The sequence below is a fragment of the Prionailurus viverrinus genome, chromosome D4 (assembly GCF_022837055.1).
Source record: "Prionailurus viverrinus isolate Anna chromosome D4, UM_Priviv_1.0, whole genome shotgun sequence".
Taxonomy (NCBI): Eukaryota; Metazoa; Chordata; class Mammalia; order Carnivora; family Felidae; genus Prionailurus; species Prionailurus viverrinus.
The window spans coordinates 59049421-59072937 of record NC_062573.1 but is presented as its reverse complement, the minus strand read 5'-3'; the positions used below and the strand labels follow the sequence as shown (position 1 = coordinate 59072937).

The 23517-nt window shown below is 41.0% G+C and overlaps 1 protein-coding gene and 1 long non-coding RNA gene across 7 annotated transcripts in view; one reads left to right on the top strand and one right to left on the bottom strand.

Moving 5' to 3' along the window:
• Positions 1 to 23517, top strand: part of AOPEP (aminopeptidase O (putative)) — a 349846-nt gene that overhangs the window by 128013 nt on the left and 198316 nt on the right. The gene's annotated exons all lie outside the window — the stretch shown is intronic.
• On the bottom strand, positions 9458 to 14653 carry LOC125149851 (uncharacterized). Its single transcript, XR_007146089.1, has 3 exons — positions 14532 to 14653; positions 12347 to 12443; positions 9458 to 10005 (listed from the first exon to the last, which is right to left on the bottom strand). It is a non-coding gene; the product is annotated as an uncharacterized LOC125149851 (long non-coding RNA).

Here is a 23517-nt window from a genome sequence, read left to right as displayed (position 1 = left end):
GGCGAAATTCTCTTATGAAATGGAAATTGCAAAACATCATGGTAAAAATGTGTAAAAGCAGTTACTATTGGATGTACACGTTAGTAGATCTTTTACTTCACATTTGGGCAAAGCCAGTGATGTGCAGATTAAGAGACTCTTGGCATATATGCAGTACTTATATGAAAAGGAATTGCTTGAAGAGTTTTTGTTCATGAAAACCCATGTCACCAGAAAAGGTTTGCTTTGGTTAATGATAATATTGTGAGCCATGAAGGGCAATGAAAAAGGTAAGGAGGGACCAGTAGTGACAGATTCGGGAGGAAAAAGAACACTGCCACATGAATAAAAGAAGTTACACTAGAATGTGATAACATTATTTTATTCTCAGAGAACAGTTTGTGATCTGTAACATGCCTCTTGATCCTGATTACAGTTGAAAAAAAATAGCAAAAAGTGTGACAATTTCTCATAAATGAAGAAAATGGGCAGCATGTAGCATAGTGGAGGCAAAGGTCCCTCTCAAAAGATTTTAGAACATGATATGAGTTATAAGCATGTCTTCATGACTCTGATTAGTGTCTGTAAAAGCCATTTCTATTATTTAGGTGGCTTTTTCAAGTGATATGCTATTTGGGGGCTGAACATTAAGATATTTAATGTTAAGTACAAGAAATCCTGTTATCTTGTGGATATATGAGGACAGAGACCCTATCTTGTGACCCTAGTGCCCAGCAGTGTCCGCAGTAGCTCAATAAATATTTGATGAGTGAATGGATCTTTATTCCTCAGAGAAAGAACTAATGGTGTATTGTAAGTTACGCTTTAAAGCCATATCCAAATGCTGCTACATGCTTGCCAAATGCAACCAAAAAACAGATTTGACGTCTATCGGCTGCTCTCTGCCCTGATGGAACATTCAGCCCTATGTTCCAACTCTTGGATCTGATGTGCTCATCAGTTTGTGTTTACCAACCCAATTTATGTTTCCTTGGTGAGAAATCACCCCATAATTTTTAGGACAGTGCTGAATCTGAATATCCAAATGTATCTAACAGAGCTACCAAACACTTGTAGCCCTTTCTGACAGTCTCTACGTACAAGGATTCTGATTTAGTAGAAATACAGAATAAGAAACTACGTAGAAGACAGCTCAAACTATTTGTCATTTTATGTCTGACAAATTAGTTTGTCATTATAGATATAATGTCACATATACATTAGGTAAATACTTATATACCATATCATCCCTGTCACTGATGTGAACTAATTTAAAATAACTTTGTGGGGCTCAGTGGGTGGAGCATCCTTCTTTGGCTCAGGTCTGTGAGTTCAAGCCCCGCATCGGGCTCTGTGCTGACAGCTGAGCCTGGAGCCTTCTTCGATTCTGTGTCTCCCTCTCTGTTCCTCCCAAGCTTGCACTCTGTCTCCCTCTCTCTCTGTCTCTCAAAAATAAATAAATATTAAACAAAATTTTTTAAAAAATGATAATTTTGTAATATGCTTTAGTTTATCTTTAAAATTGTAATGAATCTTATTTTTTGTTGTTGTTGTTGTTTTTTTGAGAGAGAGAGAGAAAGCCGGGATCAGGGGCAAAGGGGGAGAGAGAGAGAGGGAGAGAGGGAGAGAGAGAGAGAGAGAGAGAGAGAGAGAGAGAGAGAGAGAGAGAGAATCTTAAGCAGGCTCCATGATCAGCATGGAGCCCAACATGGGGCTCAATCCCACAACCCTGGGATCATGGCCTGAGCCAAAATTAAGAGTTGAACGTTCAGCCAACTGAGCCACCCAGGCACCCTGGAACATTTTTTAAGAACAACATACATGAGAGTCTGGCGCTCAACTGACTGATCCACCCAGGGTCATGAGGAATTTTATTTTTCATATACCTAGAACTGTTGGTCGATGTGTGGGTCAAATGCCCATTATGTTTGATAAATAATGGCCTAGAGATAGATAAAAAGAATGTATTTGCAGTTTATCCTTATAAAAACTACATTATACAAAGTCACAGGTGTCCTCCTCTTGGACTCTGGCGTGAGACCCAAAGAATATATGACAAAGGAGAGACACTGTCTTGTCACCAGATGTTCATGAGTCATCACTGAAGAAGCATTAGAATATAAACCTGGCAAAGGGGCATCTACATGGGGTTCATACCTTAGGGTTACACACCAAAGTTCTTTCTACCAAAGGCCAAGAAGCAAGCTCCTGCTAGGGAGGCTGATGCCCTGGGCATCAGCTCTGGAGTAGGGGCACAGCAGCAGGGAGGTCAGTGCCCCTGAGCACTGCAGCTGGGCACACATCATCTAGTGATACGACTCAGGCCACATGCTCACAGACCAGTATGCACGAGCACACCCACCCAGCATCTGCTCCTGTCAACATAGGCTGCTGTCTTCAGGGTGGCTGATAATAACTCAGGTGTAAAAACTTGATCGTCTCAGTGAAAACAAGTTATTTGGCCAAGTAGCTATTTACCACCCAGGAGATTAAGGGGAGACCAAGGGTAAAGGAAGACGCAGGAAGATGACGAGATGCTACATCTGTTTGAACATCATATTGAAAAGAATTGATAAAAAGCAATCAGCTTGAAATAGCTCATTATAGAATAGGTCTACAGTGCTTAAATATCAATTTGCCTCTAGAAATAAAAGGTAATTTGTCATTATTTAAGCTAGCAGACGCACCTCTCACGTCTGAAATCAATGTGGAGGGGCAGAGCACACGGCACCATAGGAGGGTCGAACAGACCTGAGTTTGAGCCCCAGCTCGGCCACTTGATAGCAGACTGTCCTTGGGAAACCCTTGGTGGCTTCAGTTTCTCATATATAAAATGGGGCAGTTGAGCTAAATGATCTTCAGAGTTTTGTTTCGTTTTTTACTTTCAAAATCTCATGACAAGTGAAGTGCTTTATAATATATCTGACTGCTTCCCAAATAAGCTCTGGGCTCTGTGAGAATCATCTTTGCTGAGATTTTCTTACATTGAAATGTCCTCACCTTCCTGCCCTGCCCTCTGTCAAGACTCAGCAAACTTGAACCACTGCACCTAATTGTCTCAACCATATTTTCTCACTCCCTCTCATCTGGAGCTTTCTTTATGCTCTCTTACAGCAGTTCTTATGATCATCGTTTCTTCAACCAGATTTTAACTGCTGTGAATTCACCTCATGTATGTTCATCTTTAACTGCAGAGCCATATTGACAACAGCTTTGAAAATTTCCGATTTCCTTTGGCAGGATTAATTTCCAACGACTTAATATCCTTTTCCCATCTGGAAGCTCTGAACGGAATAATAGCAAGATGGCTGCTCCGGCAAGAGGGCTATTATCCCTGTCCTCTGGGTGGGAATATTGAGGGTATGTTAAAATGTATTTCTTCACAGTGTGTCTCACCTCATAAATATTATTTGACTTATTTTATAATGTTAAAATGAGTCATTGGAAATTTATATTTCTAGGCATCTTGTCTTACAAAATTGTAGATTGTCTTAAAGCAGCGTACGTTATCTGTCTGCCAAATCTGAACTAGTAATATATGAGGCAGGACCATGACCAAGAGGCAAGCCGAAGGACGAATCTGAAAGTACAAGGCCTTTACTTTCATGGAATTGAATTCTCAAGCTATTCTAAAGCAGTTGTTCATCTATTATAAATGTTTTACTGTATTATGTAGGTGAAAACAGAAGATCTTCATGGATCCTAAACATTTTGGAAGCAACACTAAGACATTGTTCACTTTGGTTTTTATACAAGTCCTCAGCTTTGAGGCATTTTTACCCCTAGTGGTCAGTGGTTTCTTCTGTCTTGCCTTACAGTTTTCTCATTCCTCACTGCTAATTCTTGACTTAGGGCGTGTGTGGTAGAGGTGGTGCCACGAGTGCCATGGTGGTGCCATGTTTACCTGTGACTGAACAGTGTATGGCACAGTACAGACGGGGGATGTTGGGAAGGGGTAAAACTTTTCCAGATGTAAACCGCTGCGTTTTAGCAAAGTAATGTTATGGACTGTGTACTAGTTTCCACGGTCTACTGTAACAAATTGTCCCAAACTTGGTGGCTTGAAACAATGGAAATTGATTCTCTTGTGGTTCTGGAGACCAGAAGTCTAAAATCTGTATGACTGGGCTGAAATCTAGCCGTTGTCAGGGTGACACTCTTCCCCCAAGTCTATAGAGAGAACCTGTTTCTTGCCTCTTTCAGCTTGTGTTGGTCACCAACATTCCTTGACTTGTGGCTACATCACTTCACCATTCAAGGCCAGCATCTTCAGATCCCTTTCTGCTCTATTTTCATATCCCCGTTTCTTCTGTGTGTCAAATCTCGCTCTGCTTCTCTCTTTTAAGGACAGTTGTGACTGTATCTAGGGCCTGTCTGGATAATCCAGGATCATTTCCTCATCTCAAGATTCTTAGCTTAATCACTTCTTAAAAGATCTTCCCCCTTATTCCTCCCTTCCCTTCCCTTCCCTTCCCTTCCCTTCCCTTCCCTTCCCTTCCCTTCCCTTCCTCTCTTTCTTTCTTATGTATTTGCCATATAAGTAAACATTCATAGACTTCAGGAATTAGGGCATGGATATCTCTTGGGGGGGGGGGGTCATTTTTTAGCCTATCCCAAACTCCATTTGTTCCAAGTGAATCAACTAACCTTCAAGGCTCCTATATCTTCTCTCTCTTCCCATGCAATCTGGTAAGTGTTAAAAGCAAACATATATTAATTCAAAACATATTTATTTAGGACCTACTATGTGCCTGCCACTAAATTCTTTGGCTACAATGATGAACAAATAGATGTGGTCCCTTTCCCTCATGGGGCTTATAGTCTGGTTGGGGAGATGGACATTAAACAAATACTTGAAAAAATACAGTACCACACACTGGTAAATGCTACACAGAAGGGGTAGCTTCTAGCAGGGTCCTGAGGAAGGTCCATCAGAGGAAGTAATGTTTAGGCTGAGATTTTGAAGGACAGTGAGAAGTAAGCCAGACTAGGAATAGAAAGGAGAGCATTTCATGCAAAGGGCCAGCCTATGGCTGGAAGGAACTTGGAGCTTTGGAGGAACTGAAAGAAGTGTTGGTAGAACTTACAAAGCTGTGGGAAGACTGGAGTGAAATGAGATTGGAGATGTCATCAGGGGTCAGACTAGCCAGGGCCTTCTAGAAATGTGAGCTTCATCCGAAGTGCACTAGGAAGACCGTAAGCTTAAATAGTGGCAGGGTGGGAACAGGTGGGCATGGCATGATCTTGTTTATGTTGTTACAGAATTACTCTGCCTTCTGGTTGGAGAATGGGTTGACAGGACGAGGGTGGTGGCAGTGGCATGGTGAGATCCAAGGTGTGACCATAGTTCCAGACAAGAGGCAAAGTTGGCGTGGACCAGGACTGGCAATATTGATGGTGGAGAACGTTGGAGAGATGCAAAATATGCCCCGGAGAAATGACAGGGGGGGTCTCAAAAACTCAAGAGTTTTATGTGAGAGAGTCATGAGGAAGAGGGAGGTGTCAAGGATGACTCCAGGCTCCTGGCATAAGCAGCTAGATGGATGAGGGGGTGCCATTTGATGAAAGCAGGAGGACATATGGAGGAGCAGATTTAGACAAAAGATCCTGAGTTCAAGTTTGTATATGCTAACCTTGAAGAAGTCAGTTGGCACAGTGCCTGGCACGGAGCACACTGGAAATAGGAGCTTCTATTTTAGTCATTTTCGAATCATAACTGGCCTTTAAGTCTGTACATTTAGGTTCTAGCCCTGGCTAGGCCACTTCAGATAAATAAACCTCTCTAGGCGTTAGTGTCCTCATCTATAAATTGGCAGTTGAACTGGATGCATTTTGTGGTCCCTTTCAGCTTTAATATGCCTACGATGCTATGAAATTCTTTGGTCTTGACCACCTGGACGCTGCTCTGGCCAGCTGGATCTGCTTCAGAGAGGCCGATGAACTAGAACCCTGCACATGGGTGGCAGTTTCTGGTGGAAGCTGACGCAGGGGGAGCCCTGGCCAAGGCAAACTGTGGCTAGTGAGGAGGCCTCATGACGAAGGGGAAGGATGTGGTTTGAGGAGACCAGCAGCTGCTGCTGTCACCAGACAAGCATGAAATTCGCTGAGCTGCAGAGGAGATTGTGGCCGAGGAGGGCTGCTTATTAATTGGCGAATTAATGTGATTTGGGGCATATGGAGAAATGGCGACGGGCAGAAAAGAAGATGAAGTCAGAAAGAAAATCTTATTTCCTTCTTTCCTGTGCACTCGTCTGTTCTTGGCAGAGTGGGTTTCAGGGATAGATCATCTCGAGTCCAACTCCTCATCACTGACAGATAAAGAAAGCAAGGTCAACACCAAGTTCCTCAGCCCCAGAACCATGCCCGCCCTCAAGTCTTTTCACACCTGGCCCGTGCTTTCCTGCCCCACCAGGATGCTAGGGATGGTTTCCAGGAGCCATTTTAGGCCCAATTTTGGAAAAAGGGTCAAGTTTGGTTTCATTTGTCTCAGAGCCCACCCCTTGAGAGATTATTCATTCCTCCACACCCCCAGATATAAAAACACTGTATGTAATTTGCTACACTTTGGGCTCCTCTCCTCAGTCAGTGCTTTATTACTCAAAGTAAACCTGGCTGGGCCCTGATTCCACAGGGCTCCTTCTGTTCAGCTGACCTCGTCTGGGCTCCTTGGTGGTCATAAGGGCACTTGCTCTCCTGAAACACATCCTGTGAGGGAAGCCTGTGTCCAGGTCTTCCATTAGCTTCGACAGCACCTTCCTTTTCCTCAGGTGTTGATTGGTTGATTTTTAAAAACTGAACAATGGCTTTGTTGATGAGGAACAGCTGAAAGGGAACTTATTAGGAAAGTTGCTGCCTCATCCTGTGATTGTGGTTAGCTTGTGAGTAATCTAATTCCCTGGCCTCTTCTTTGGAAGCAATGAGCGGTCAGTCTGTGGCTTTATTGTTATTTCACAACGTAGGAGGCACAGCACCCTACCCCTACCTAACAGTTTAATTTAAAACACCTCATCGGAGGATGTAAGCAAGACTTCAGATGGGTCTGTTGTATGGGAGGAAGCACATTTCTCTAGAAGTCACTACTGGGCTGAGGTCTGAGCAGGATCCTTAAAGAAAAGCAGGGGTCCTGGGCCTGAGGCATATTGTAGAGGAGGCTCAGGGGACTTGTAAGCAATATCAGGCATGTATTATATGCCAGGCAGGGAGAATCTGGAGCAGAGATTCCTCTCCTAAATGGGAGGAGGGGGGTGAATGGTGAGGTGAGCCATCCTTTACGAGATCCTCTTTAAGGCTGAGAGACCACATTCTGAGAAAAGGGAGGGCTCGGTTTCCAGAGGCCACACATCTGGTTGACCTCCTTCCAGTCTCCTTGAACATGTTGTGCTCATTACTGAAACAGAGGCTTCCCTGCTGTTGGTCCCCACCCTGGGGACACCCAGCCCATTTACACTGCTTCTGCAGGTTGCCCCTCTTGCAAGGCTCACCTCAAGGGCCAGTTCATCCCTGGAACCTTCGCCAAGAACCCTTGTCTTCACTGGCCCTTTGGTTTCTGCATTCTTTCCACAGTTGCAGGCTTAGCACATAGTTTCACTTTGTTTTTTGCTGCTGTGTGTTGTTTCCTCTGGGTGGCTGTCGGGAAGATGGGCAGGTTGTGGGTGTTCATTTTCACTGGCTAAATCACTGACATCTTAAGGGGAAGCGCTAAGTCTTGAATTACTCTGTATCCTCTGACAGTATCAGACTTAATTCTGAGGACAAAATACGTGCTCACAAGTACTTGCCTACTTGTTGGTTGTCAGTGTTTTTGTCAAGTAATAGATTTTTTTCAAGCCACGTGTAAAGTCTACCTGTGTCTCATTTTCCGAATTATTTTCAAAATCATATTGCTAAGATTTAATGTGGCTGCATGAGACAGAAAACTGGAAGTATGACTTAATTAAGATAGGACATTCTTTCTTTTTCCATGCGATGGAAGGGCAGAGGGAAGAGTCCAGGGTGGGTGGGACCCCACAGGGCAAGCACCTAGCCCTTAGCCTTCTCTTTCTTGCTGCTCTGCCCCATAACAAGTGATTTTTATTCTCAAGATCAACACATAATCTACAGTGGCTGATTGAGCTCCAACCATTTTAGGAGTACATTTTAGGCAGGAAGAGGGAGAGAGGGAGGAGGAGGAAAAAGGGACAAAAGGCTCACATCAGCTGCCTCCTAAGGAGCTTTCCCAGAAGCTGCTGCAGAATGCTTTTGTTTGCATCTTATTAGTTCAGACCTAGTGACACCTAGCTGCAAGGGAGGCTGGAAAATGTAGGCTTTATTCTAGGTGGCCATGTATTCAGTGGAAACTTGGGGGTATTAAGGAAGAAGGGGAAATACAGCTAGAGACTCTGACACATGCGACCAATTAGATAAAGTGAGGTACACAGGAATAACTGAGTCCTTTTAGCTTTGTCTCATCAGGCCGTTCAAGAATTCTCCAGTGCGCCACTCTTTGCATCCACTGTGTGCCTGTTACTATGCTGTGTGTTAACAGAGAAGAGAACAAGACAAATGTGGTCTTTACGTTCAGGAAGTTTACATTCAGGTTGGGGAGACAACAGTAAGCAGGAGAATAAATAAGTGAGCAATAAATAGTACTGAAAAGAAAAGAAAATCACATGGCCTTGGTTGGTTTTAAAAACTATCCATCCATTGGGTATGCTTAGAGTTGTTTACTACATGAAGGAAACAGTCTTCTGCAAAGCTATTTTGGTTTCTCTCTTGGATTGTGCTTCTAAATCTCTATGAGCTTTTTAGGTGAATAAATGTGTTAAAATTGCTTTACTAGACCAGTCATAGGAAGATTTATTTAGACTGGATAGTTTTAAGCTCACGTTTCTAAAAAGTTTATATCTGAGTATGTTTATATTAATTAGGGTTTTATTTATATAATGTAAATGCACATTTTCAGGAGTCATTTATTTAAACATGTAACGACCATTAAGCAAAGTGTTGTCAGTTCTAGAAGAGACTTCTGATGCTATGTGTTTAATAAAGCTGTGTAATTTATAAAATACTTAGAAAAATGTTAATGTTTTATACTTTTTTCCCCAAGGGAGGAATTTTTATTTCCCTATGTTCCAGACACAATGGTATATGATTAAGTTATTTAAATTTTATAATAGGTTGCCATCAGAGTTAGATATGTCTTTGCAAAGGATTTTTTTTTAATTTTTTTTTCAATGTTTTTATTTATTTTTGGGACAGAGAGAGACAGAGCATGAACGGGGGAGGGGCAGAGAGAGAGGGAGACACAGAATCGGAAACAGGCTCCAGGCTCCGAGCCATCAGCCCAGAGCCCGACGCGGGGCTCGAACTCACGGACCGCGAGATCGTGACCTGGCTGAAGTCGGACGCTTAACCGACTGCACAACCCAGACGCCCCTCAAAGGATTTTTTTTTAAGTGAATAAAACAAAACAAAACAAAAAGAGCCATCAGCAACAGTTGGGTGGCTTTGATTTGATGTGCTTTGTAGCAGTCCAAGCTGATTTCTCGAATCCTATGGTAAGATTGCTTAGGGTTAAAGAGACACTTTGTGAAACTTTCATTGTGTGACTCTTTTATTAACCCATACTTGAATAACTTTCTACTTTCTAATAGTAATTTTCAGCTATTTCAGGCCACGGTTTATCATCTTCTAATTATGGTCAACTCCTCAATCTGAAGAAGAAAGAGAACATCCACATTGTTTAGAGTATCTTTAAGTAAAAAGTCCTGGAGAGCAGTTCTGGACTGGACACGTAGGAATGTTAATCAGCAGCAGTAAACTGTGCGCTGAAGACGTGTTTAAAACAAACCAGGGCTTAGGGAAAAACAGGAAATTTGACCAAACAACTCTTCCTCGTAACAGGTTTTGTGTGTCTTTGTTAAGATCATCACAGCTTGTTTTAATTCTTCTTTAACTTCCTTTCCAACATGTGACGTTATGTTTCTTTGCAGTTTTATATACAGCTTTCATTTAATAAGCGCTCTTCCCTTCAGACGAACCAGGTTCCTATAACAGGAATTGCAAATGAAAGGAATCTATAATGAAATTGCAATGCTGCATATTAGTCCGTAGGCAAATTGGTGTTATAGACTGCTCATTAACCAGTCTTACGCTGGGATGGCGTTTAAACAGCCTTCCAGCCCAACTTATAAGTGATGACATTATCTGGCATTTGGAAGAATGGGAACACATTTTGCTTACCATTCCTAGCCTTATTCTTATATTCTTAATTTTAAACTTGACCCTTTGTTGTCATCGTAATGTAAGAAACCATTCCCATTTAATCTGGGACAGACAGCTGCAGATGTTTAGAGATTGTAATGCATAAGTTCTCACAGAAACCTGACCTAAAACGGACAGATGTTTGAACTCCTATGTAAAAATCTACTCTAAACATTCTGGGCTACTGCTAGACAGGAATGCCAAACATTCCCAACCACAAATTATACTTGATAATAACCACCTTGATAACAGAAAGCAGCAGACCCCCAGTTCCATTACATGATCTGGAGGAAGATAACAGGGCTTTGGCATTTTAGCTTGGCTTTGGTATATTTATAGATGATTAAGACCAGTGCAAATTGCATCGTTGTGAAAGTTAGGAACGATTAATTCATAAACAAAAATTCGCTGAGCACAAAAGGTGTAGACTGTCTTCTCCATGTAACTGGACGGGAGCAGCGAGTCAGTCCCTGACTGTGAAGCAGAAACAAGCCTAAAACCTGGCAGGCTGAGTACACAAAAAGCCATATGGCTCAAGAGAGGAAATGGCCACGCGTTCCCTTTTCAAGGTTCTGAAATCAATGTATTCCTGAAGAACCATTTAAATAAGCTCACCAGCATGTTTTATTTTATGAAACGTGGGGCGTGCCGGTTATGAAATGGGAAGCCTGAAATGTGATACATCCATCTTAACCAGCTCAGGGTTTTTATTCAATTCTTCAAGCTTTAATCCTATTAACTCTCATGCACAAAGGAAGTGCAGGGCTCCTCTCTGCCCAGGCCTGGTGGCATTTGTAAACCAAGTCTTGAATTTTACAAATAAAGCCTATTGGTTGATCAAAAATATAGCAAGCATCAGTGAAGCCACTTTTCAAAAAAAATTATCTTAGATTGTTTACTTTAAGAAAAACCCTTAGGAGAGATTGATGACTTCAATCAGTGTATAGATTTTGGATTATTTTGTTTTTAAAGCAGCTCACTTGGATATGCAGATTTTTGTGGCTTTTTTAAACCAAGTCTTTCGTTGATTTAGGAAAGCTCATTGGTTGATTAAAAATGTAAGCAGCATCAATGTAACCACTGTCCAAAAGGATTTTTTTCTTTAGACCTTTTACTTAAGGAGTTTTGAAGGATCTGGTGGTTCACAATCAGTTTATGAAATCAAGGATTGTTTTAGAAGCAACTTTACTTAAGTAAGTCAGAATTTTGGTGTGAAATGCATCATACTTACTTCTGGCTGTATGTCCTTTGGACATAGATCTAACCCAGCAAAATACCAAGATCTGATTATGATGCTGTTGGGAGCTAATCTCATTGTCGTGAACATGGGCTAATAACACATTAGTCCATATTATATTATACCCTTTCCAGCCTGTGGCCTGCTGTTTTGATTAAATTTGGTTCTTGCCATTCAGATTTGAAACCTCAAAGTCCTCCTGTTACCACCCATCCCGTTTATAAAGCCTTTCTCTAAAATTTTGAGCTATTTTCGATCTTCATTACTTACAAAATTGTATCCAACGTAGAATGTTATCACTAATGTAAAATCAGAGAGGGTATTTTCATCCATCCATCCCCTTTGTGTTCAGAAATACTTGCTATTTACAGGTGGCGGGTTGTCATTAGCACAGCCTGCCCTATGCTGTGGTGGCCTGGAATGTCTAGTCATTTTGGTTTACATAACAGTTTCACTGGGGTGTTTGCTTTCAGAGGTCACTTCAGTGTCAACCTCACAGGCACACACATAAGTCTGCCTGTTCCATGCAATTGGCCAAGGAAAAGAAAATATTTTATCCAAGCATTCCCCCCTACTTCATTTCCTTAACCTAAATTATTTGAATATACATTGAAAGAGTGATAAAATTCACCTCATATTCTGAAGAGTAGGTTTATTTTTCTGTCTGATTTCCTATCCTGTCTGACTCTTTTCCTGCCTGGGAGGCACCTGGCCTATTAGCTAGGACGGCTGACTGCTCCCTTTCCAAACACCTTGGCCTGAAGTTAGGAATGCCACTAGGTCAGTACCCCTTAAGACTGTCACCAGAGTCCTCCCAGCTCTGATAGGATCCATTCTGACTCAGAACACCAAGGAACATTCTCTTGGTGAATGAACCTGGGTACTTACGTGCTAGCGCATTGATTTTCCTATAGCTGGGTTTAAGCCAGTTGCCTTTCATTTCAAAAATGCCAAAGTATCACAGAAAGGTATGACATCAGACCAGCTAGGAAAATGAGAGTTAACATGTTATACATAATATAATATGATATGATATGATATATAATATAATATAATATAATATAATATAACATAACATAACATAACATAATATAATATAGTATAATATAAGTATATGTATGCATATACATATACATACATAATGTTTATATAAATCCTTCTTGTTTTCCCAATCGTTGGTTCCCTGGCTGTTTTCCATTTTGACAGTCAGAACACTCTCGAGATTTGCCTACAGACAGTGGCCACCAATTTAAGGATTTGTTGATTATTTATTAAGGAAAATTGCAAAGCTCAAATAAACAAACCCTTGCTGGGTGAAACAGTTGACCAAAATTAGCAATTCCCAAGATTCATTAGCATTAATGAGCATAACAGCCAGGGTGGGCAGGCCTTTGTGTCACTCAGTCCCCAGGAAAGCCACAAGTGGCTCCATCTTTTTTCCAGACCTAGCACAGTTCTGCAGTGTGGGCAGGGCAGTCTGCTGTAGTAAGAATACCTGCCGGTCCTTGATCTGGAGGACTGTGCTTTCTGCACTTGGAGAAAATGTTTCAAAACGTTGATTTTCCAGTCATTGCCATTACACATCACATGTCTCTCGGGCTTCTGAGCCATTTGAGGAATGTTTGTGAAATGCTTTAAGTAGGATAAATGAAGGTAAAACTAGGGGCCCTGATTCTTAGCTGGGAATCTGAGGAGGCGCCCGAGGGAGTTACCAGCAGCCCAGAACTAGGCCTCTAAGCCCCACTCTGCTGAGTGTGCACTTCTGAGTGTTCTTTCTCTCTCTTTCTCACCCTCCTCCTCTCCCTCTCCCTCCCTCCCTTTCCGTCTCTCTCACTCTCTCTCTCTCACACAGAGGTATTCAAGGTAGCTTCACCACAAAGTATGACCATGACTACTTAATGACATTTGGGGAAAAGGTGGTTCCAGAAGAGAATGTGATTAGCATTACCAAATAACATTAGGGAAGGAAGGATATATTCCAATTAGATTCTTGCCTTCTCTTTAAAATGGCAGACTCGGGCACCTGGCTGGCCTAGTGGAGCGTGTGACTCTTGATCTCAGGGTTGGAAGTTCAAGCCCCATGTTGGTTGTAGAGATTATTTAAAAATGTTTTTTAGGGGCGCCTGGGTGGCGCAGTCGGTTAAGCGTCCGACTTCAGCCAGGTCACGATCTCGCGGTCCGTGAGTTCGAGCCCCGCGTCGGGCTCTGGGCTGATGGCTCAGAGCCTGGAGCCTGTTTCCGATTCTGTGTCTCCCTCTCTCTCTGCCCCTCCCCCGTTCATGCTCTGTCTCTCTCTGTCCCAAAAATAAATAAACGTTGAAAAAAAAATGTTTTTTAAATCTTGAAAATGAATAAAATGGCTGACTTTTCTTTTTAATTTTGCTGTCTTTCAAAGCATGTATTCAAAACTTACACAGTCCAAGATGCTATTCAGGAGTTGCCCTTAAATACAGATACTATCAGTTAATTGCTCATTTGAGACTATTAGAAACCATACTTCTTTGGGACAGAAGTTGGTAGTTAAGTATTCCCTGGACTGGCTACATAATTGGTGGGGCTCGGTGCAGAATCAAAATTCAGGGCCCCTTATTCAAATGCCAGGAGAAAGGTATTAATATAGAGGACTTTTCCTTTTATTCCTCAGTCTTGGTCTCAACTTGTTCTATGTTTTATTTATTGCTTAATGTGATTTTTAAGTAAAGAAAAATTTTACAAATTTAATTATTATTACAACTCATCTTTATATTATGCAAAACCAATTTTAAAAGCTTTTTAAAAATTTTTATTTATTTTGAGAGAGACAGGGAGAGAGAGAATGAGCCCATGAGATCTGGGAGAGGCAGAGGGAGAGAGAGAGCAAGAATCCCGAGCAGGCTCCACACTGTCAGTATAGAGCCCTACAAGAGCTTGATCCCAGGAACTGTGAGATCGTGACCTGAGCCGAAATCAAGAGTTAGACTCAATCGACTGAACCACCCAAGCGTCCCTAACTGATTTTTAATGCAAATATAAGAACAGTCAACTCACATGCAAAGTCATTGAAATCACATAGTTCTTTGTAGCATATACATACCTAGATTTTCTTACCAGAAGTGGAAAGGCTGCAGAAAACTAGCTCACTCTTTTTTATTTCACTTCTCGATGCATACACATTCTACCAACACTGTCTACTTTTGACTTCCTGATGACTGAGGAAGAACTAAGAAGAAAATGAACTATAGCTCACCCTATTCTACCCTTTTCTTCTGTCCCATCATTTTCAGCATCTGTGGTTGGCTAATACAGGGAAGTAACAGGAGTAAAAATGATTAGCTGGGGTTTCTCAGTTGTTAGTGTTTCTTAGAACTCTTTTTGATTTCTGGCTTCTGAAATCTGGCTTCAGATTTTCCGAAGAAAATTCTGGCTCAAATGGAAAGCAGAGCCTCTTGGGCAATCCCACTTACTCAGTCTCAGCCATAGCACAGCTACCTTGTGCTCACTTTGAGTCTTCCTGAACTCCCATGCAGTGTGGGTCCACCAGAATTCTTTGTTCATGGGCATTGTGACTGCTCTGTGCGGATAGAGTGGCAGGGACCATAGTCAGACACATATGATGCACATAATAGCTTCTCTGCTCATGTGCATGCTCCATTGTCCCATTGTCTTGGCTTACAAAACACAAGTTCAAAGATAACATTATTTAAGAATTTCAAGACTGAGACATTAAACCAAGCACAGGGAACACAGGGCCCTGTGCACAGGTGGCACACCCATGAAGTTTGCCCTGAGTACTCCTGTGCTTTAGCTGACTTCCAGTGTAGACCAAGATCCTAAAAGGTGTAAGGCTTCATGCTTCACCGGTCTCATTTTTTTTTTTTTTTCTTTCCTGATGGGAAGGCCTCGAGAACAAGAAGATGCCAGAGGCTGATGCCCCAACCTGACCCAGGTTGCCCCCATCAACAAGTGATCCAACGGGGGGGGGGGGGGAGCATCAGGGGGGTCTTATTCCCTTTAGCTCAGCTCTTATCAAACCTTCATCCAGTCTTACTCCCCACCCAACCTAGTGAAATGGAAATAAGAATTACAGGGGTCCATTTTATTATCACTAAGAGCTTACAGATATTATCAGACTTTATTTCTCTCCTAGGTCAACAGCTTCCCACCATGGAATTATTTTTATTTTTTGTATTTTCTTAGCATGAAATATTTCAGAAATAGAAAAAGATTTAGAGAATTACGTAAGTATCCAGGGGCACCCATCATCCGAATGAGACCTGAGACGTTACAAATACAACAGAAGTTCCCTGTGTTACCTTCCCCAATTTCATTTCTCTCCATGCCCCTCCCTCCAGCAACCCCTATTCTTTCTCATTCTCCTTCATTTCTCTACAATTTTACTTCATATGTATATACTTTTAAAACATTTATTTAGTATTTCTTGTCATGTTTTAAAGCTTAACATGAATGTGAATTCAGTTCCTATCCGACAGCTTGTTTTTTACCCTCAAAAACTGTATGTTTTTGAAATGTGTCCATGTTGCTGTGGCAGCCTTTGTGTCCAGTTTAATTTTATGTTTCCGAAGTTCCAAGTTTTTGATCTTGTACAGGGTTGTTGATTGTTAGTGAATGCCGTATTTCTAGCTTGGGTGGATTGCATCTAGTGATTAGCCTTTGAAACTTTATGTAACCAAAAATTTGTTTGGAGGCTTGAATCATCAACTCTTATCTGTTCCATTGAGTTTTCCATTCAGCCTATTGTCTGGGCAAAATATGTGTTGGAAAAGTTTACTAGTATCTCTTGGCAGTCGTTTGCTGTGGATGGCACAGCCGTGTAGAATGAGCTGGGTAATTTTTTTTTAATCACACCATTTACCTTTAAATTAGATTGAATTAGTATAAAAGGAAGCATGTCGAGATACAGAATCCAAGCCAGATAAGACTCATCTCACCTAAAAGCAGAATGAATGATTACTCATCTATAGAGTGCCATTTGGGGACAGCCTATCTGCTGTGACTATCTCTCCACAGATTACTCTTTTATGTAATCATTGCCCAATACCATTATATGCATTGCTTTTTAAAGTCTGTAATATTGAGCATCGTCCTTTGATATGAGTAACATTATCAAATTGATTTCTCTCCTGACAGGAAAGATAGAGCACGATAAGGGCACTCAGCACTTGGGCAGGAGAAATCCATGAATGTTTTTTAAAGGGAGACGAAATGGTCAAAACACAATTTTTTTTTTTAATTTTTAAATTATTTATTTTTTTACAGTTTTTTTAAAGGACAAGAGTACAGTGAGTTGGTAATAATTTTTCCATTTCTAGAGTACCAATTACATGCCCAGCACATACTAAGTGTTTTACATGCATTCAAATTCCACTTAGTCCTCACAATGACCCTGCAGAATAAATACGTGTTTCATCATTTGATAAATGAAAAAAGTTCAAAAACATTAAGACAGTTCCCTCCAAGTCCCAGAATTGGTAATGGGAGGGCCAGAATTGGACCCGGATGTATGTGTCCACAGAGGCAGGGCTCTTTCCACACGCCAGTAAACCAAGCTTGCTGATGCCACAGTTTAGCAACAACCCAGCCCTGCCTTAGGCAGGAATCACCACTGGTGCCTGGCACAGCACGATGACTGCATGTATGCCGTGTCTCTTGTGGATCAGGAATATATAAGTTGGATGTGTGTCCTCTCAGTGGGAAAAGAAGTAGAATGTTAGTGGTTATGTGGTTTCCAAGGAAGAGCCAGAAAAACTAAAAAGTCACTGTGATTTGGGTTTTTACAGACCCGCCTTTGGCCTGGAAGGATCCCTGCCCTACTTGAGGTCTGTCTCAAGTAGCTGGCTGGATTCTGAAGGGTGGTCGAGCCATCACCCGCCTCTCTCTGCCTGCATTGGGTTAGGCCAGTATCCACTGCTCCAGCAGAAATAATGGCCAGCCGTTCCTCTTACTCTCCATCCCTCTCTCGGCCTTCTGCCCCAACTCTTGAAACCTGGGAGTAACTTCCAATTCCATTCTCTAAAAAGGTCTGTACGCTGGAGTACATTCTGGTGCCCCACCCTGACATCATATTTTTGAGCCTGTGTCAGCAACTTTTCTACTCACTCTCATTATAGCTCTTTCATATGACCTTGATTCATCTTGCTATCTTTAGCTTTTCTCTCTTAACCATAGCCACAGGTAATGCTGCGACTCAAGCGATCACAGGATCTCTGCGCCATGGGTGCTTTTCGGCCTTTCTGTTTTAAATGTGTCTTTCATTTATCATCCACCCAGGAACCTCTCTGCGTTGATGGCATAATTTTCAGACTTCCTGACATCTGAATGCGGCACGTACACACCCTCCTTAATGTTGCCTGATTTCAATCTTCTAGGCCACAATAAATCTGACACATACCTCAAGCCAATGGCATGCTTGTCTTGATATTTTGATCCTTTTTGCTTTACCACAGTGATTGCTTGATTTAAGAAAGTAGCTCTGGCATGTACTATTTTTACTAACATTGATGTGTCAAGTTGGGCTTGAATTTCTGCAACCCCTTACCAACCTGATCATTCCAGACTTAAAAGTATTTTGCCTATCTGATATTTGCTAGTATGACAATTAGGTTTTTTCCTTGTCTTGTATCTCATAGAATAATAAGAAATATGATGAGTTGAAGTTTTTTTTACTAGTTTTTTATAGTCCAACAAGATAGGAACTAAATGGTTCTACGACAGTAAAAAGTAGACTCTAGAATTTTCATATGTCTTTTCATCCTCTCTTCTCCAGGTCTTGTTTGGGTGGCATATCTTTGCGTATCTGAAAAGGTGGTCCTCCGAATGGGGCATATGTTTAGATAGATTACACTATTCCGATAAAAATTGAAACGGGGGTACTGATTCTTTAGTCTTGGTTTTGTTTTTTTTTTTTTTTTGGCTTGTTTGGTTTTTAAATGTCATCTATCCAACTCCCTCATTTTACAGAGGAGAAAACCAAAGCCAAGAAAGGTTGACCTACTCATGGTTTTTCATATAACTCATAGCAGAAATGAGCTCAAACCCAGGGCTCATGAGTTCATACATGCAGAACTTCTAGGAGAAATTTTGAAACCTCACTTCCACATAATATTGGGTCACTAACTGATGAAGCAATAGAAATGCCTCTTTGAGGCCAGAGTTCTATACTCTTATTATTTATCCTCATAGCTATGTGTTTCCTATATTCTCAAGTAAAAGAGTTTAAATATCTAAAATTCATTTAACCTCAAATCCTGTTACCCCCAAAGAGGCCATCACTTATTTCCATGAGATATGTTCACTGTCCTACTCAATCAGTGACCATTTGTTCAAGTGATACTGCGTGTTTTCTGAGACTTAGCTGTACTATTCCCTGTGCTTGAGCGGAAAGAAGAGACAAAAAAGATTATAATTTGGAAATGCTCATTTGGAAAGAAAAGACACAAAAGATTATCTAGCAGTAATAAAGTGCTAATTGTGTGGTACTAATCATTAGTGCCATGCAACTTTAAGGGAAATGAAAATCACTGCAAGTTGGAGCAGTCAGGGGAGGCTTCCGGAGCGGTTTCTCACTTGCAGGATAGTTAAGCTTTCCACAGGGAAGTTAAGCAGCAAGACAGGAAGATTTGTCAAAGAGGAACCCACAGGTCAGGAGAGGCAACAAGAACAGAAAATATATCCAAGGGGGTAGTGAGTTATAACACAAATAAATAGATCAAGAAGGATAGCAGAGGTATGGACGATCCAAAGAAAAAACCAACAAGGAAGGGTGGGAAAAGGAAACGGGGAAAAAAATGGGGAAGAAAAAAAAGATGAAAATGAATCACCTAATTAATGGGTGGGAATGCTGGCTGATGGTTTCCAGGGCCACTGTTTCCAGGCCAATTATCTGTCAAAAATGCTTTGGTTTGGTGGCCAAAGGAAACCGAGGCGAAAACTCCCTGCGAAAATACTTGAATGCTTTCCCCAAACCTCGACTTTTATTTCTCTGATTTGAAAGAAGGCGTTATACTATTTGCCCAAGAATATGACTTGAAAGTTCTGATTCTAGAATTCTTTGGAATTAACATACGTGTGGTGTGGTCTTTATCTCATCACTTCGGGAAGCACCTGATGTCTTTGGAGCCAAAGCATAACTTAATAAATTACAGTTGCCTGGGTGGTTAGGAGGTAACTCTGCGAAGGAGCTAGGGACTTTGGCCAAGTTGGAAGAAGGAACAAAGAGGAGGGGAAATTGCTGCTCTTCATTTCACTTTTCTCTCCCATATTTGGTTCGTTCACAAGAATTCACCAACTCGCAGAACCTAGAGCAATTACTTGGGGACCATCAAAAATTTTTTTGTTTTCTTTATTCTGTTTGTTTGACTTACATGTGTTATACACTAACTTAATAAAGGCTGAGAAAATGCTTAGTATAATTGTTTTCAAACTGCTTCTTTGAAACAGTAATATCTTCTCTGTTTCACCAGCATGGCTATAAAACGTTGTAGGTAGTAAATGCTAAATTCCTGACATAATTCAGTGTAGTCCCGGCCACTGTGCTCAGTGAAGTGATGAGATAACATGCCCTGCTCTCAGTGGAGGGTGAGTAAACCATTAGTAGTTGACTGAGGACATTCCGTCTTGTGTGCGGCCTCGACGAGGAACACAGCTTCTCTTCAAAAACAGAAGGTACAGCCCGGAGCATGTAAAGAATATGAGAGAATTATGTTCGATTTTGTGACCATGGAGAAATATGGGTTCTCTCTAAAACTAAATAGAAAAAAGGTGGAAAACTGTGATTAGAAAATTACTTGTTAAAGGTCATTGATATGATTATTAAAAAATTTTGAGTGTGTTATACAATTCTCCAGTGTTCCCATCCTGGCATTCTCAAAGGCATTGCTCAACCACCTACTCCCTTTTTTTTAATCCTAGAAAAGTACTGATGATTTAATGTTCTTCTACAAGAATATCCTCCTTTTGGTGGTTTTTATTATTTTTTTTAATTGGTTATAAACAGCAACCAAAAGAACATTCTTGTTTAAAGAAAAAAATAACCACAGGAAAATAGAGTTATTTTTATAATGATAATACTTTATACAGATCTGTGGTCTTTCATCTCAAAACGTTCAAGCACTTTTCAAATGTTGACTCATCACTTAGAAGATTGGGCAGTAATTCTGCTTCCATTTGATTTCAAAGAACTCACTGTGTCCTAAGACATGTGGACTCTCTTTTTTCTTTTTTTTCCTTTCATCCTCCCTTCCTCCCTCCCCTTTTCCTTCCTTCCTTCCTTCCTTCCCTCCCTCCCTTCCTCTCTCTCTCTCTTTCTTTTGTTCATTTGTTTGTTAAAGCCAGAAGAAATGTGGCTTTATCCCAACCCACTAGGCACTCTGTGGATGAAGGAAGGAGCCATAGAAAAGCTCTTCGAAATTCTCAATAACACATGCTACAACTTAAAAACCAGAGATGGAAATCTCTACACGTTTTTGAAGGTCCAGAAAGGCATTCAGGAGATTTCGAGGCCTGAATTACTCCAAGATTCAGAAAGCAGACTGCTTTGCTGAATTGACTTTTAATGAGTATGTTTCTTATTTATTTTTTAATAGGGCAGTTATGTTATTTCTCATAATCCTGCCAAACATGAATTTATGCCTTTCACCTGTGTAGGGAAAGATAATCAAGGATGGATTCTTGGCTGAAGAATATTGTAAATATTGTAAATATTTCTCAGGCCAAGGATAGGAAAATAAGCTACCAATAATTAAAAGGCTTATGAAGTATACATTAAGATTTTGTTGACTAACAGTCTCAAGATTTAGCCTTTATTGTCTTACTGATTTCCTGTGGTAGGTAGATTTCAATGGCCCGTCTAGCTACTTGTGAGTTGTTAAAGTAGAAGACTAGGTTGGGGGCTCTTTTTCAACTCAGGGTCCATAGTTTTTCACCCACATGCTTTTTAACTCCTCCACTTCCAGTTCAAGAATAGTATGAAAATATTTTTATGAGTATGGATCATTAGTATGAGAATAATAAAGTAATGGGAATAAGGTAGTTACTTCTAAGTATCAGAAAAATATGTTTCTCTCTCGTCTATGTGTCTAGCATAAGTATACTCCTATGAAATAATTTAGGTCAGTGGCAGAAGATATTAGTTAAAAATTTTAAACGTGAATTGAGGGTTGAGATAGAGATCAGATTAATATTGTCTGACATACTAGAGACCATATAGAGAAAGTGAGAGGAGAGACCCCACAGAATGATGGGTATTTGAGACCTCCATCCCAGGCACAGGCTCTGAAAGCTGGGACCTAGGGCAGCCTTCTGGCCACCACTTTATTTCTCAGAACTATACCCGAAGATGGAGGCACTCAAGGCTTAGAATTTCATGAGGAGCATCACTAACTCATGGTCATCTGCTTTGGGATGCAAATTGCCACCTGGATCTTCCTTGGGGGTCTCTGTCTTCATCGCACTAAGCAGACCACAAGCCCAGGAAAAAGCCCTTCCCCTCTTGGTCTGGAGAGAGATGGAGAAAGGAAGAAACCAAAGAAACCATAAAATCCCTTTTAATGCTGCTGTTTACTTCTTCCTTTGTCTCAGATTTCCCCCCATATATTAGCAGGTAATATTGCTAAATAAAGATGCTTCAATGAGGCTTTGAAATCCATGCCCAAGATAAGCTGTTTTACCAACTAAACAATGAATTCTTGGGGCGCCTGGGTGGCGTAGTCGGTTAAGCCTCCGACTTCAGCCAGGTCACGATCTCGCGGTCCGTGAGTTCGAGCCCCGCATCAGGCTCTGGGCTGATGGCTTGGAGCCTGGAGCCTGTTTCCGATTCTGTGTCTCCCTCTCTCTCTGCCCCTCCCCCGTTCATGCTCTGTCTCTCTCTGTCCCAAAAATAAATAAAAAACGTTGAGAAAAAAAAAATTAAAAAAAAAAAAAAGAATGAATTCTTAAGGAATTGGCTGTGGCACCCCAACTTGACTTCTAGGAAAGCTGAAGATGAGATTCTCTTAGGCAGTTAGGGCTTTCAGACTGGACACATATTTAGGCTAACCTTGAATTATCACAAAATATGAGACATGTGTTAGCAATTCAAAAAGAATTAGACTGAGCACAGACACTGGAGTTGGAACTTCAGGGTGCTGACCTCAGCCCTGCCATTTGTGTGATCTTAGGGAAGTCACTTAATCTCCGTGCATCTCAGTTTCCTCATCTGAGAAGTGGGGACAATAGTACCTATCTCACAGGGTTGTCACGATGAAAGAAATTAATGCATGTATAGCTCTACAATCAGGGACTGGCACAAAGTAGATGCTATAATAATATTTGCTGCTGTTACTATTGTCATTGTTGTTTTGTATAGATAGATAGATAGATAGATAGATAGATAGATAGATAGATAGGTTATACTAGTTATCTACTGACATTCAGATCGTTGAAGGGGAAAGAGCATGGAGTATACACAGGAAGCTTTTATGAGTTGAGCCCTGGTCATGGCGAACATCACTCCCTATTCATATTCCGCTGGCTACAACTCAGTCACATGGCCACAGCTAACTCCCTGGGAAGCTAGAAAATATAGCCTAACATTGAGAGTCCAGTAACAAGTGGATTTTGGTGAAGAGAATCCTCTGCCACAACCCTAAAGCCCATCAGTAATCCCCTAGCTTTTTTTGCTTTTTCAAGAGATCAAGTGCGTAAATTACATGTGATACATGTAATAAAACATGTATTTTGCTAACTAAACATTGAAATATGTGGCTTAAATTTTTTACTTGAAAAGTCTTACAAAATCATCAAAATTAAATTAGTTTGGTTTCATATTTAAAGAGTTATGTTAATTGAAAAGGGTATCAATGTGTGAAATCAAAGCAGTGCCAGAAGATGTGAAACACATTCTTTTTTCGGTAACAACTGACCCACCATTATAATAAAATCTACATTCACTCCATTGGCTCCATGGCCAGGGTCAATGTCAGTACAATCTGAGGTTAGTGCAGTTGAAACCAGAAAGTATTGGTGAAAATTAAAACCACAAAGCATTGTGGAAAATTGAGAGATCTGGATGGAATACAAAGGTC